The sequence below is a fragment of the Macaca nemestrina genome, chromosome 15 (assembly GCF_043159975.1).
Source record: "Macaca nemestrina isolate mMacNem1 chromosome 15, mMacNem.hap1, whole genome shotgun sequence".
Lineage (NCBI taxonomy): Eukaryota > Metazoa > Chordata > Mammalia > Primates > Cercopithecidae > Macaca > Macaca nemestrina.
The window spans coordinates 33,381,975-33,392,127 of record NC_092139.1 but is presented as its reverse complement, the minus strand read 5'-3'; the positions used below and the strand labels follow the sequence as shown (position 1 = coordinate 33,392,127).

General features: G+C 45.9%; 1 protein-coding gene across 1 annotated transcript in view; it reads right to left on the bottom strand.

The window, feature by feature from the left end:
- LOC105496156 (defensin beta 124) overlaps positions 1-6,865 on the bottom strand; it is a 28,435-nt gene extending 21,570 nt beyond the window's left edge. The window contains exons 1-2 of the mRNA XM_024797406.2: positions 6,770-6,865; positions 4,174-4,306 (exon numbers count right to left, since the gene is read on the bottom strand). The gene's annotated coding sequence lies outside the window, so the exon portion shown is untranslated. The remainder of the gene's footprint in view (positions 1-4,173; positions 4,307-6,769) is intronic.
- Between the last annotated feature and the right edge of the window lie 3,288 nt (positions 6,866-10,153).

Genomic DNA, 10,153 nt, shown 5'->3' with positions numbered 1-10,153 from the left:
CTGGGCGACAGACCAAGACTCTATCTCAAAAAAAAAAAAAAAAAAAGTATTTCTCACTAAGGGTCGATGTGAGAATTCGATCAGGTTGGCTATTTCTTAGCATGATGCTTTGCACACGGTAAACACCCAACAAATTGTAATGCATTTCCATGCATTACTTTATACTTTTTCCCACATATGTAGTTTGCTAAGGCAAAGTATTGGATGCTTTTAAACATCATACTATACGTATCCTTCAGCTTTATTATTTTTCACATTCAACATTATATTTATGAGATTCCTTGTGTTGAAATCTGTAACTGTAACTATCGTTTTCATCACTGCACAGTATTCCATTGTATGAACATATAAGATTTATTTATCTTTTCTTCCTGTTGATGGACTTTTTTTCTGCTATAAACAATGCACTATGAACATTGATGTGCCTCTTTGAGCACATATATGAGAGTTTCTCTTTCCATCTTTCCACTCTGCCATCTTCTGGGTCTCAGCTTGCCCTGGGGTAGCTACCCTTAGGGTCCCAATATGGCCACCCCAGTTTCAGACATCAAACATGGACACGACCAAGTCCAGGCAAAGCAAAAAGGTTGTTTTTTCCTCAGCACGTCCCTTTCATCAGCAAGGAAATTCTTCCAGAGCCCTCTAGCAAATATCCTTCATTTCTCACTGGCCAGAATCTGGTTACATGGCCACCTTCAAACTAATCAGTGACTTAGGTTAATCAGGGTTTGCATAAAGTACAACATGGGCACACCAAGAAGAAAAGCTAGAGCTGGGTTAACACCCCAGGTGCTCTAGTCAGGCAGTCAAGGGTGCATGCTCTTAGTTTTTCCAGTCTTACAAAACAGTCCAGAGTGTGACCATTCCAAATCCAGTCCACTTCAGGGTCTGCCCAACTCTGTGAATGAGGATAGGTGCCTTTTCACAGAATTGTCTGGAATGAAACTTTGGGAGGCCAAAGTGGGCGGATTGCCTGAGGTCATGAGTTCAAGACCAGCCTGGCCAACATGGTGAAACCCTGTCTCTACTAAAAATACAAAAAAAAAAACAAAAAACAAAAAAATGCCAGACATGGTGGCGTGCGCCTGTAATCCCAGCTACTTGGGAGGCTGAGGCAGGAGAATCCCTTGAACCAAGGAGGCAGAGGTTGCAATGAGCCAAGATTGCAGCACTGCACTCTAGCCTGAGCAACAGAGCAAGACAATGTTTCAAAAAAAAAAAGATTGGAAAGCAATTTTTGAGTCTTACACACACACACACACACACACACACACACACACACACACACACACATGCATACATATTAATTCCAAAACTGAAACCAGGATTCACTAACTCAAATGCTCACAGAGTCAGATCGATAATATAAGTCAGTGAAGTTGACTGGGTAGAAGACATTAGGGAGCATCAAGGTCTGTAGCAAACTGGAATCAGCTGCCTTGCCTAAAGGGAGGATAGGAACTAAGCTGCCTGTGACTGCTGTTAGAATGTGAATCCAGGCCGGGCACGGTGGCTCAAGCCTGTAATCCCAGCACTTTGGGAGGCTGAGGTGGGTGGATCACGAGGTCAAGAGATCAAGACCATCCTGGCTAACATGGTGAAACCCCGTCTCTACTAAAAATACAAAAAATTAGCCGGGCGTGGTGGCAGGCGCCTGTAGTCCCAGCTACTCGGAGGCTGAGGCGGGAGAATGGCGTGAACCTGGGAGGCGGAGCTTGCAGTGAGCCGAGATTGCGCCACTGCACTCCAGCCTGGGCGACACAGCGAGACTCCATCTCAAAAAAAAAAAAAAAAAGAATATGAATCCAGTGTTGCCAGATACCACATGTCAGTTTTTCTAAGAAAGGCAGAAAGCCTTTATGTGAAATATCCCAATCCTTTTGTCTTGAGACAGGGCCTGTCTGTTGCCCAGGCTAGAGTGCAGTGGTGTGATCACAGCTCACTGCAGCCTCAACCTCCCAGGCTCAGGGGATCTGCCTGCCTCAGCCTCCCAAGTAGCTGGGCCACAGGCATGCACCACCAGGCCCAGCTAATTTTTTTTTTCTTTTTTTTTTTTGTACAGAGTTGCTCAGGCTGGCTTCAAACTCCTGGACTCAAATGATCCTCCTGTCTTGGCTTCCCAAAGTGCTGAGATTACAAGCGTGAGCCTCTTCACCCAGCCCTAATTCTTTCTTTCTTCCTTTTTTTTTTTTTTTTTTTTTTGGAGACAGAGATTCGCTCTTGTTGCCCAGGCTGGAGTGCAATGGTGCGATCTCTGCTCACTGCAACCTCTACCTCCCAGATTCAAGCAATTTTCCTACCTCAGCCTCCCGAGTAGCTGGGACTACAGGCGTGCACCACCACACCCAGCTAATTTTTTGTATTTTTATTAGAGATGGGATTTCTTCATGTTGGTCAGGCTGGTCTCGAATTCCCAACCTCAGGTGATCCGCCCGCCTCGGCCTCCCAAAGTGCTGGGATTACGGGCATAAGCCACTGTACCTGGCCACCCAGCCCTAATTCTTAAATAATTATTGCTAATTGTCATTTTGTGTTTTGTTTGTTTGTCTGTTTGTTTTTTTGAGACGGAGTCTAACTCTGTTGCCCAGGCTGGAGTACAGTGGCACGATCTTGGCTCACTGCAACCTCTGCCCCCCAGATTTAATCGATTCTCCTGCCTCAGCCTCCTGAGTAGTTGGGATTACAGATGCCTGCCACTGTGCCCTGCTAATTTTTTTTTTTTTTTAGTAGAGATGGGGTTCCACCATCTTGGCCAGGCTGGTCTTGAACTCCTGACCTTGTGATCCACCCGCCTTGGCCTCCCAAAGTGCTGGGATTACAAGCATGAGCTACCGTGCCTGGCCTAATTGTGATTTTTTTTAAAACCCTGGTGCCTGGGCACAGTGTTTCACACCTGTAATCCCAACACTTTGGGAGGCCAACGTGGGTGGGTCATTTGAGGTCAGGAGTTCGATACCAGCCTGGCCAACATGGTGAAACCCCATCTCTACTAAAAATACAAAAATTAACCAGGCGTGGTGGTGTGCACCTGTGGTCCCAGCTACTCAGGAGATTGAGGCAGGAGAATCACTTGAACCCGGAAGGCAGAGGCTGCACTGAGCCGAGATTGCGCCACTGCACTCCAGCCTGTGCAACAGAGCAAGACTCTGTCAAATAAATAACTAAAACCCTGGCAGAACAAGCAAAACATGTCTACTAACCAAATTCTGACCAGAGGTTAGCAGTTTATAACCTCTGGTCTAAATCCAAATAGTGATAAAGAAATGTACTCTTAGCCATCCCCTAGTCCGCAAGGTCACCGCTAGCTCCATGCAGTTAGTACATAATTATAAAGAACAGCTTGGGCCGGGCACGGGTGCTCACTCCTATAATCTCAACACTTTGGGAGGCTGAGGCAAGTGGATCACGAGGTCAGGAGTTCGAGACTAGCCTGGCCAGCATGGTGAAACTCCATCTCTACAAAAAATACAAAAAATTAGCCAGGCATGGTGGCAGGCACCTGTAATCCCAGCTATTAGGGAAGCTGAGGCAGGAGAATTGCTTGAACCCGGGAGGTGGAGGTTGCAGTGAGCCGAGATTGTGCCACTGCACTCCAGCCTGGGCAACAGAGCAAGACTCTCTTAAAAAAAAAAAAAAAAGAAGAAGAAGAAGAACAGCTTGGGCCAGGTACAGTGGCTCTTGTCTGTGATCCCTTTACTTTGAGAGGCCAATACCAGTGAATCTCTTGAGCCCGGGAATTCAAGAGCAGCCTGGGCAGCATGGTGAAACCCTATCACTACAAAAATTACAAGAATTAGCCAGGTGTGGTGGCCACACCTGTAGTTCCAGCGACTTGGGAGGCTGAGGCGGGAGGATCCCCTGAGCCCTCGAGCTCAAGGCTGCAGTGAGCCGTGATCGCACCACTGCACTCCAGCCTGGGCAACAGAGGAAGACCCTGTCTCCAAAAAAAATAAAATAAAATAAAAGGGAAAAGTTCAGAAATAGGTTTTATTTTTATCAAGGAGGAAATTGTTCTACCAGAAGTTTTCCTTTGCCTCTTGCTACCCCAAACAAGATGGCTTCTATGAATGAGGGAGAAGTGGGTGAAGGATGTAAGACAGACAACTTTGGTATTTGCCACAGAACTCCGTCCATCCTCCTCCCAGTCCCACTGCGCTCCCTGGAGGTACTCACCATTAACAGTTTGGGATATATCCTTCTGGATATTTTTCATTCCACTTATATACACGTTGTAGAAGATAATTGGCCACTTTTCTTTCTTCCACACAATCAGAATTGCAATTTTGCTCTGTTGTTCTCCTCTTATCTATGGAATCAAGAATAAATCCTGATTGCTATAAGCCAGAGATTAAAGGGGGACCTACAGTCCAGCTATGGCCAATGAAGTGTGATGAAAAGTTAGCTGGAGGTTTGTAGGAAAAGCTTCTTTGCTCTTAGAAAAGAGCTTAATAAATAAATAAATAAAAGAGCTGCAGCAGGAAGAGACCAGTCCCTTTCCTTTGACTGTCCCTGGAGTGTATGAATGTAATACCTGGAACTGTGGACACCATCTTGCAATTAGGATGAGATCTAGCCAGAGGATGGCAAGGCAGAAGGATGGGGAGTACCTGAACCCTTGCTGATGAAGTCAAGCCTCTGAACACCAATCTTGGTGCTTCCCCATTTCTAGACTTACTGTTTTCTTGGGGGATTTCTGGACTGGGCACGGTGACTCACGCCTGTAATCCCAGCACTTTGGGAGACTGAGGTGGGTGGATCACCTGAGGTCAGGAGTTTGAGACCAGCCTGACCAACATGGTGAAACCCCGTCTCAACTAAAAATACAAAAATTAGCCAGGCATGGTGTCGCGCCTCTGTAGTCCCAGCTATTTGGGAGGCTGAGACAAAGTGCTTGAACCCAGGAGGTGGAGATTGCAGTGAGCCAAGATCGCACCATTGCACTCCAACCTAGGCAACAGAACGAGAATCTGTCTCAAAATAAAATAAAATAAAAATTATCGTGGGGATTTCTGTGCCAAAGTCTAAATCATCGATCTGATATGCATGTATAAGTTTGTTTCCTTTTTCACATAAGTAGGATTATAGCCATATGCATTAAGACTGAATTCCGTTGCAAATCCAAAATAGCAGTGATAGAAACAGACAGAAGGGCACTTCTCTCTCAACTAAATGAAGTCCGCAAACAGGCAGTCCAAGGCAGGCATGGCATTCCACGAGGCAGGAACTGTGCCTGCTTCTCTAGCTTGTGGTTCCCTCATCTTCAACACAATATGTTGCTCAAGCAGCAGCCATCGTATTCACATTCCAGCCAGCAGGAAGTGGTAAGGAGTCAAAAAAGGCACAGCCTTTCAGAAGACGCACACCTCTGCTTATATCACATTGGCCAGAGCATAGTCAAATGGCCTCACTTAATTACATGGGAGTTTAGGAAATGTTTTTGTGATTTGTTTGTTTGTTTGTTTGTTTGTTTTGTTTTGTTTTTGAGATGGGGGTTCAATCTGTCACCCAGGTTGGAGTGCAGTGGCATGATCTCTGCTCACTGTGACCTCTGCCTCCCAGGTTCAAGTGATTCTCCTGCCTCAGCCTCCCGAGTAACTGGGACTACAAGCAGGCACCACCATGCCCAGCTAATTTTTGTATTTTTAGTAGAGATGGGGTTTCACCGTGTTAGCCAGGCTGGTCTCAAACTCGTGGCCTCAATGATCCACCCGCCTCAGCCTCGCAAAGTGCTGGGATTATAGGCGTGAGCCACTGTGCCTGGCCAGGAAATGTATTGTATTCTAAATAGCCACATACCAGCTTGAAATCAGGGATTCTGTGTTTATGGAAGGAGGAAATAGACATTGAGGGACAAGGCAGAAAAAAAAAAAAGAAGGAAAGACGTTGAGAGACAACCAGCAATCAAGGGACAACCAGTAATCTCTGCTACAATGCCATACGTATTGGTTAATGTGCTTTTTTCACTCAATGTATACTGGCTTTCTATCCATGCCTTATTCTTATACATTTCCCTTGTTATTTTGGGGGTTATATTGTCCTTATTTTTCTATCTTCTTCAGATAGAAAACCCAATCATTTATTTGAGGACTTTCTTATTTTCCAATTAAGCATTGAAAGCTATAAATTGCCTTCCAAGCACTGTTCTAGATGCATCCCACAAATTTTGGTATGTTGTGCTTTTCATTATCATTCAGTTCAAATCATTTTCTAATTTCCCCTGTGATTTTTTCTTATGCCCATAGGTTATTCCGAAGTATGTTAATTTCAAAATATTTGGGGGTTCTCTGTTTATTTCCGTTGCAAATTTGAGACTTGTTTACTAATTCAACATACGGTCTATCTCAATGCATGTTTCATGTGCACCTGAAAATACTATGTATTCTGCCATTGTTGGGCATAATGTTCTAAATACCAGTTAGGTCAAAGAGGTTGATAAAGCTGTTCAAGTCTTCTCTATACTTAGTGATTTTATGCCTACTTGTTTTATCAATTACTGAGAAAGGAGTGTTGTATGTGTCTGTTTCTCCTTCCAGTCGGTCAATTTTTCCTTTACCTTTTTGCTTTTCATGGCTGTAACACTTTTCTACAGTATGGATGTACCATAACATATTTCACCCATTGAAGGGCATTTAAGGTTTGTGCAAATGTTTTGCCCTTCATAACAGTGTGACATTGAATATTTTTACATGTATAGAAGAGATTACCAAATTCAAATTTACTAGTCAAAGGGCACATACATTCTACATTTTGACAGATCCTGCCAAATTACCTTCCAAAGGGGCTGTTTTGTTTATATTCAGATGGATCGTGCCAAATTCCCTGCTTTGTGACCCACATGAAATATTACCAGTCTCTTCTCATTTGACCTTCTACCGGGGACAAGATGAGAGAAAGTAGGAAGGAAGGTGTCTCATTGCTTATTTTGCATTTCCCTAATTATAACAAAGTTGAGCTGTATTCTGCTCAATGACTGTGCCCTTTAGCTGCCCAAAACCACAGTGAAGCTTTGAAATTACAGCTTTTAAGGGCTGCATTAAATTCTGAGCCTAGACTATTTCATTCTTTATTCTCTGCCGGGGGTAGAGGAGTGTGCTTTATTCCATTACCAGAGCCATTACCAAAGCCTTGGTATCCAGTTACTGATACTCTTGGTATCAGCCCAGAGTCCTGATTCCAGAACAGGAAATCTGGCATCAGCCAGGTCTGAATTTGAATCCCTCTGGCTCAGCCATTTGCCAGCTCTGTGACCTTGGGCAAGTAACTTGGCCTCTCTGAACCTTTGGACAGTCAGTTTTACAAAGGAGGATGACAAGCACTTTGCACAGGTGTTATATAGATTAGAAACTGGGTGTGTAAAGCACCTCTCACAGCACCTAGCACCTAGCAGGCATTAATAACAATTAAATTTTTTAATAGCCATTCACTGGGCACTTGACATGAGCAGAGCACTGAGTTTTAAGCCCTTTTCCCAGGTTATTTCATTAATCCTCACAACAGTAAGAGATAACACTATGCTACAGATAAAAGATAACTAAGACTCAAAGATGTTAAGTAGGTTGTCCAAAGTCACAGAGTTAGTAAAAAACAGCGCTAAGGATTAAATCAGAAATGTCCAACTTCTAACTAAGCCTGCTTCCCAGGGTAGCTGGCTTATTTGACAGATCAGGAAGCTGAGGCCCAGGGAGATGAAACGACACATGGAATGAAGTGGTGAGTGAGAAGCAGCCATTTGAAGAAATACCCCCCTTCCTTCTGCATCTGGGTGACCAGCTGGAGAAGAGACTGGAGAGAGTGGAGGCAGGGACAGCCACCCAGCAGAGGAGGCAAGAGCATGGAAAATGTCTCTTTCAGCCAATTTTCCTGAGGAACCCTGGCCGAGGCTCAGGGCTGGGAATGGAAAGTGTGCAGGGAGGAGGCGCAGCCGCGTCCATCCGGAGAAACTGTCTGCAATGTCCTGCCGGGAGAGGCCAGGGGGAGGGGACTGCTGGGACTGTGGTGGGTGAAGGAGCGGGAAGGGCAGATCCGGGAGGATGAGGATCTGGCATCTGTCCAGGGCCAGGTCTCCTGGGAGAGGAGGGGCAGGCATTCCCCGAGCTCCCTGCTTCCTCCTTGGGCTCCCCGGCTCTGCCAACTCCTGCTGTGCCCTGCCCATGTATCTGGGCATCAGTCACTCCTGGAATGGAGATGCTGGCAAACTCAACTCTCTGGGGATGTGCACAGCTGACTCAGGGAGGGTGCGGTGGCCAGGAAGAAGGATTGATCCTATTCTCAGAGAACTTCACCAGGACTGGTCAAAATCTGAGAGCCATCAGCCACATCAAATGCATCCTGATCTCTATGACATCAGTGTGGTCCCTCTGCCTGGTAAATCTCCTCTCGCTACTCACAATGCCCATAATTCCACCATTATGGATATAACCAAGGCTCTTACTCAGTATGCAAAGGTATGGGCATACTAATTGTTAAAATATTTAAATGCTTTCCTAATAGTTGGTAATAACCCCTGCCCTGAGTGTCCTCCAAGTACCAGGCATAACACACCATCCAGGCCTTCCTCTGAACCCTCCAGGGCCCCTTCCCTTAACAGCCATTAAAGGGGTAGTACCCCTTCCACGGCAGGGCCACCCAGGGCTGTGTGGATCATCAGTAAGTGATGGTCACAATCATTATTAATACTTTTCATATCACTCCTGGAAACAACCCTTTGGATCACAACTTCGTCTCCTGTTTAAAGGCAAATGGTAGAAATTTAGAGGTGAAGAGGCCCTGTGCAGTCTCTTCATCTTTCAGATGAGGAAACTAATGCCCAAGGAAAAGCAGAGACTTGCCCAAGGTCACACAGCCTGGCAGTGTAAAACAAGGCATTAGAACACAGGTCCCTGACTCCTGACACTTCCTTTAGGTGCCAGCTTATCTGGCCCCCTACACACTGACCTTGAGCAGGTAATGGAAGGAAGTGATGGGGAGGAACCTGTCTCAAGGAAGAACCGAGAGCCAATCATTTGGCTCTTTACCTGGTCACCATAGTCATGGCAACAGTCTCCTTGGTCACTGTCTCCTTAGAGATAGTTGCCATGGCAACCACCACCCCAGGGCACCAACTTTTTGACATTCAAGAGCCTTAAGATAAACCCAGAAGCAAGTCTGTTCCATAGCACCGACCCAGATCAGAGCTCCGAGTAGGAAAGAGACTTGCCCAACATCACACAGCAAGCTGGCAGTGAAACCAAGCTTCCTGAGTCCCTCACCCAAGGCTCTCACAGCAGCCCCACCCTCTCTACAGCTGACACTGCCCCCTCCCCCATCCATCCCCATTTTTCTGCCTGCTTTGGTGCTTCCCACATTCCTACAGCCCTCAGTCAGGATCTCCTTCCCACGGCATCTCACCCTTGGCTGCCTGTCAGCCAGCCAATCCTCCTGGGAACAGGCTGACATGAGCTTTGTGTAGGATTCATCACAGGGGTTTGCAACATTGGCTGAGGCTCCCTGAAGACCAAAGAGCCTTCAACATCCTTTGCCCTCCAAAGGAAATAATCTCCAATGGTGGAATTTCAAGCTCTATGCTCAGAACTGAGTATCTCTTTTTGAGTGGTCGGGCCCATCCACTGTGTAAGGCAGAAGTTGCTGCCCTGCTCTGAGTCTGATCCCCTGGTTTGTTTTTATCAAGTCCCTTTTCCTCTCTTGGACTCAGTATCCCCACAGAAGACAAGGGGATGAGGATACTGTTCTGCAATCACCATCACCACCACCATCAGAAGACTGCCAGAGACCAGACGCAATCTAGTGTTTCAGTATAACCAAACAAGGAATGGCCATGGTTTAAAGAACTGACCTACCTTCCTGCTATCTCCTTTGGGAAAAATGGAATCTCAGGATTGGAAGGATGTCCCAGGCACAGGGAAGATCTTGAGCAAAAACAGGGAGGCTGAAAAGAATCTAGGGAACCTGTGAGTACTTAGTGTGTTGAAGTGTAAGGATAAAGAGAAAGTAGGGCCTATAATCCCAGCACTTTGGGAGGCCAAGGCAGAAGGATCACTTGAGCTCAGGAGTTCGAGACCAGCCTGGGCAACACAGTGAGACCCCCCCATATCTAAAAGAATATAAATAAATAAATAAACACAGAGAAAGTAGCCTAGCAGGACAAGCCAGAGAA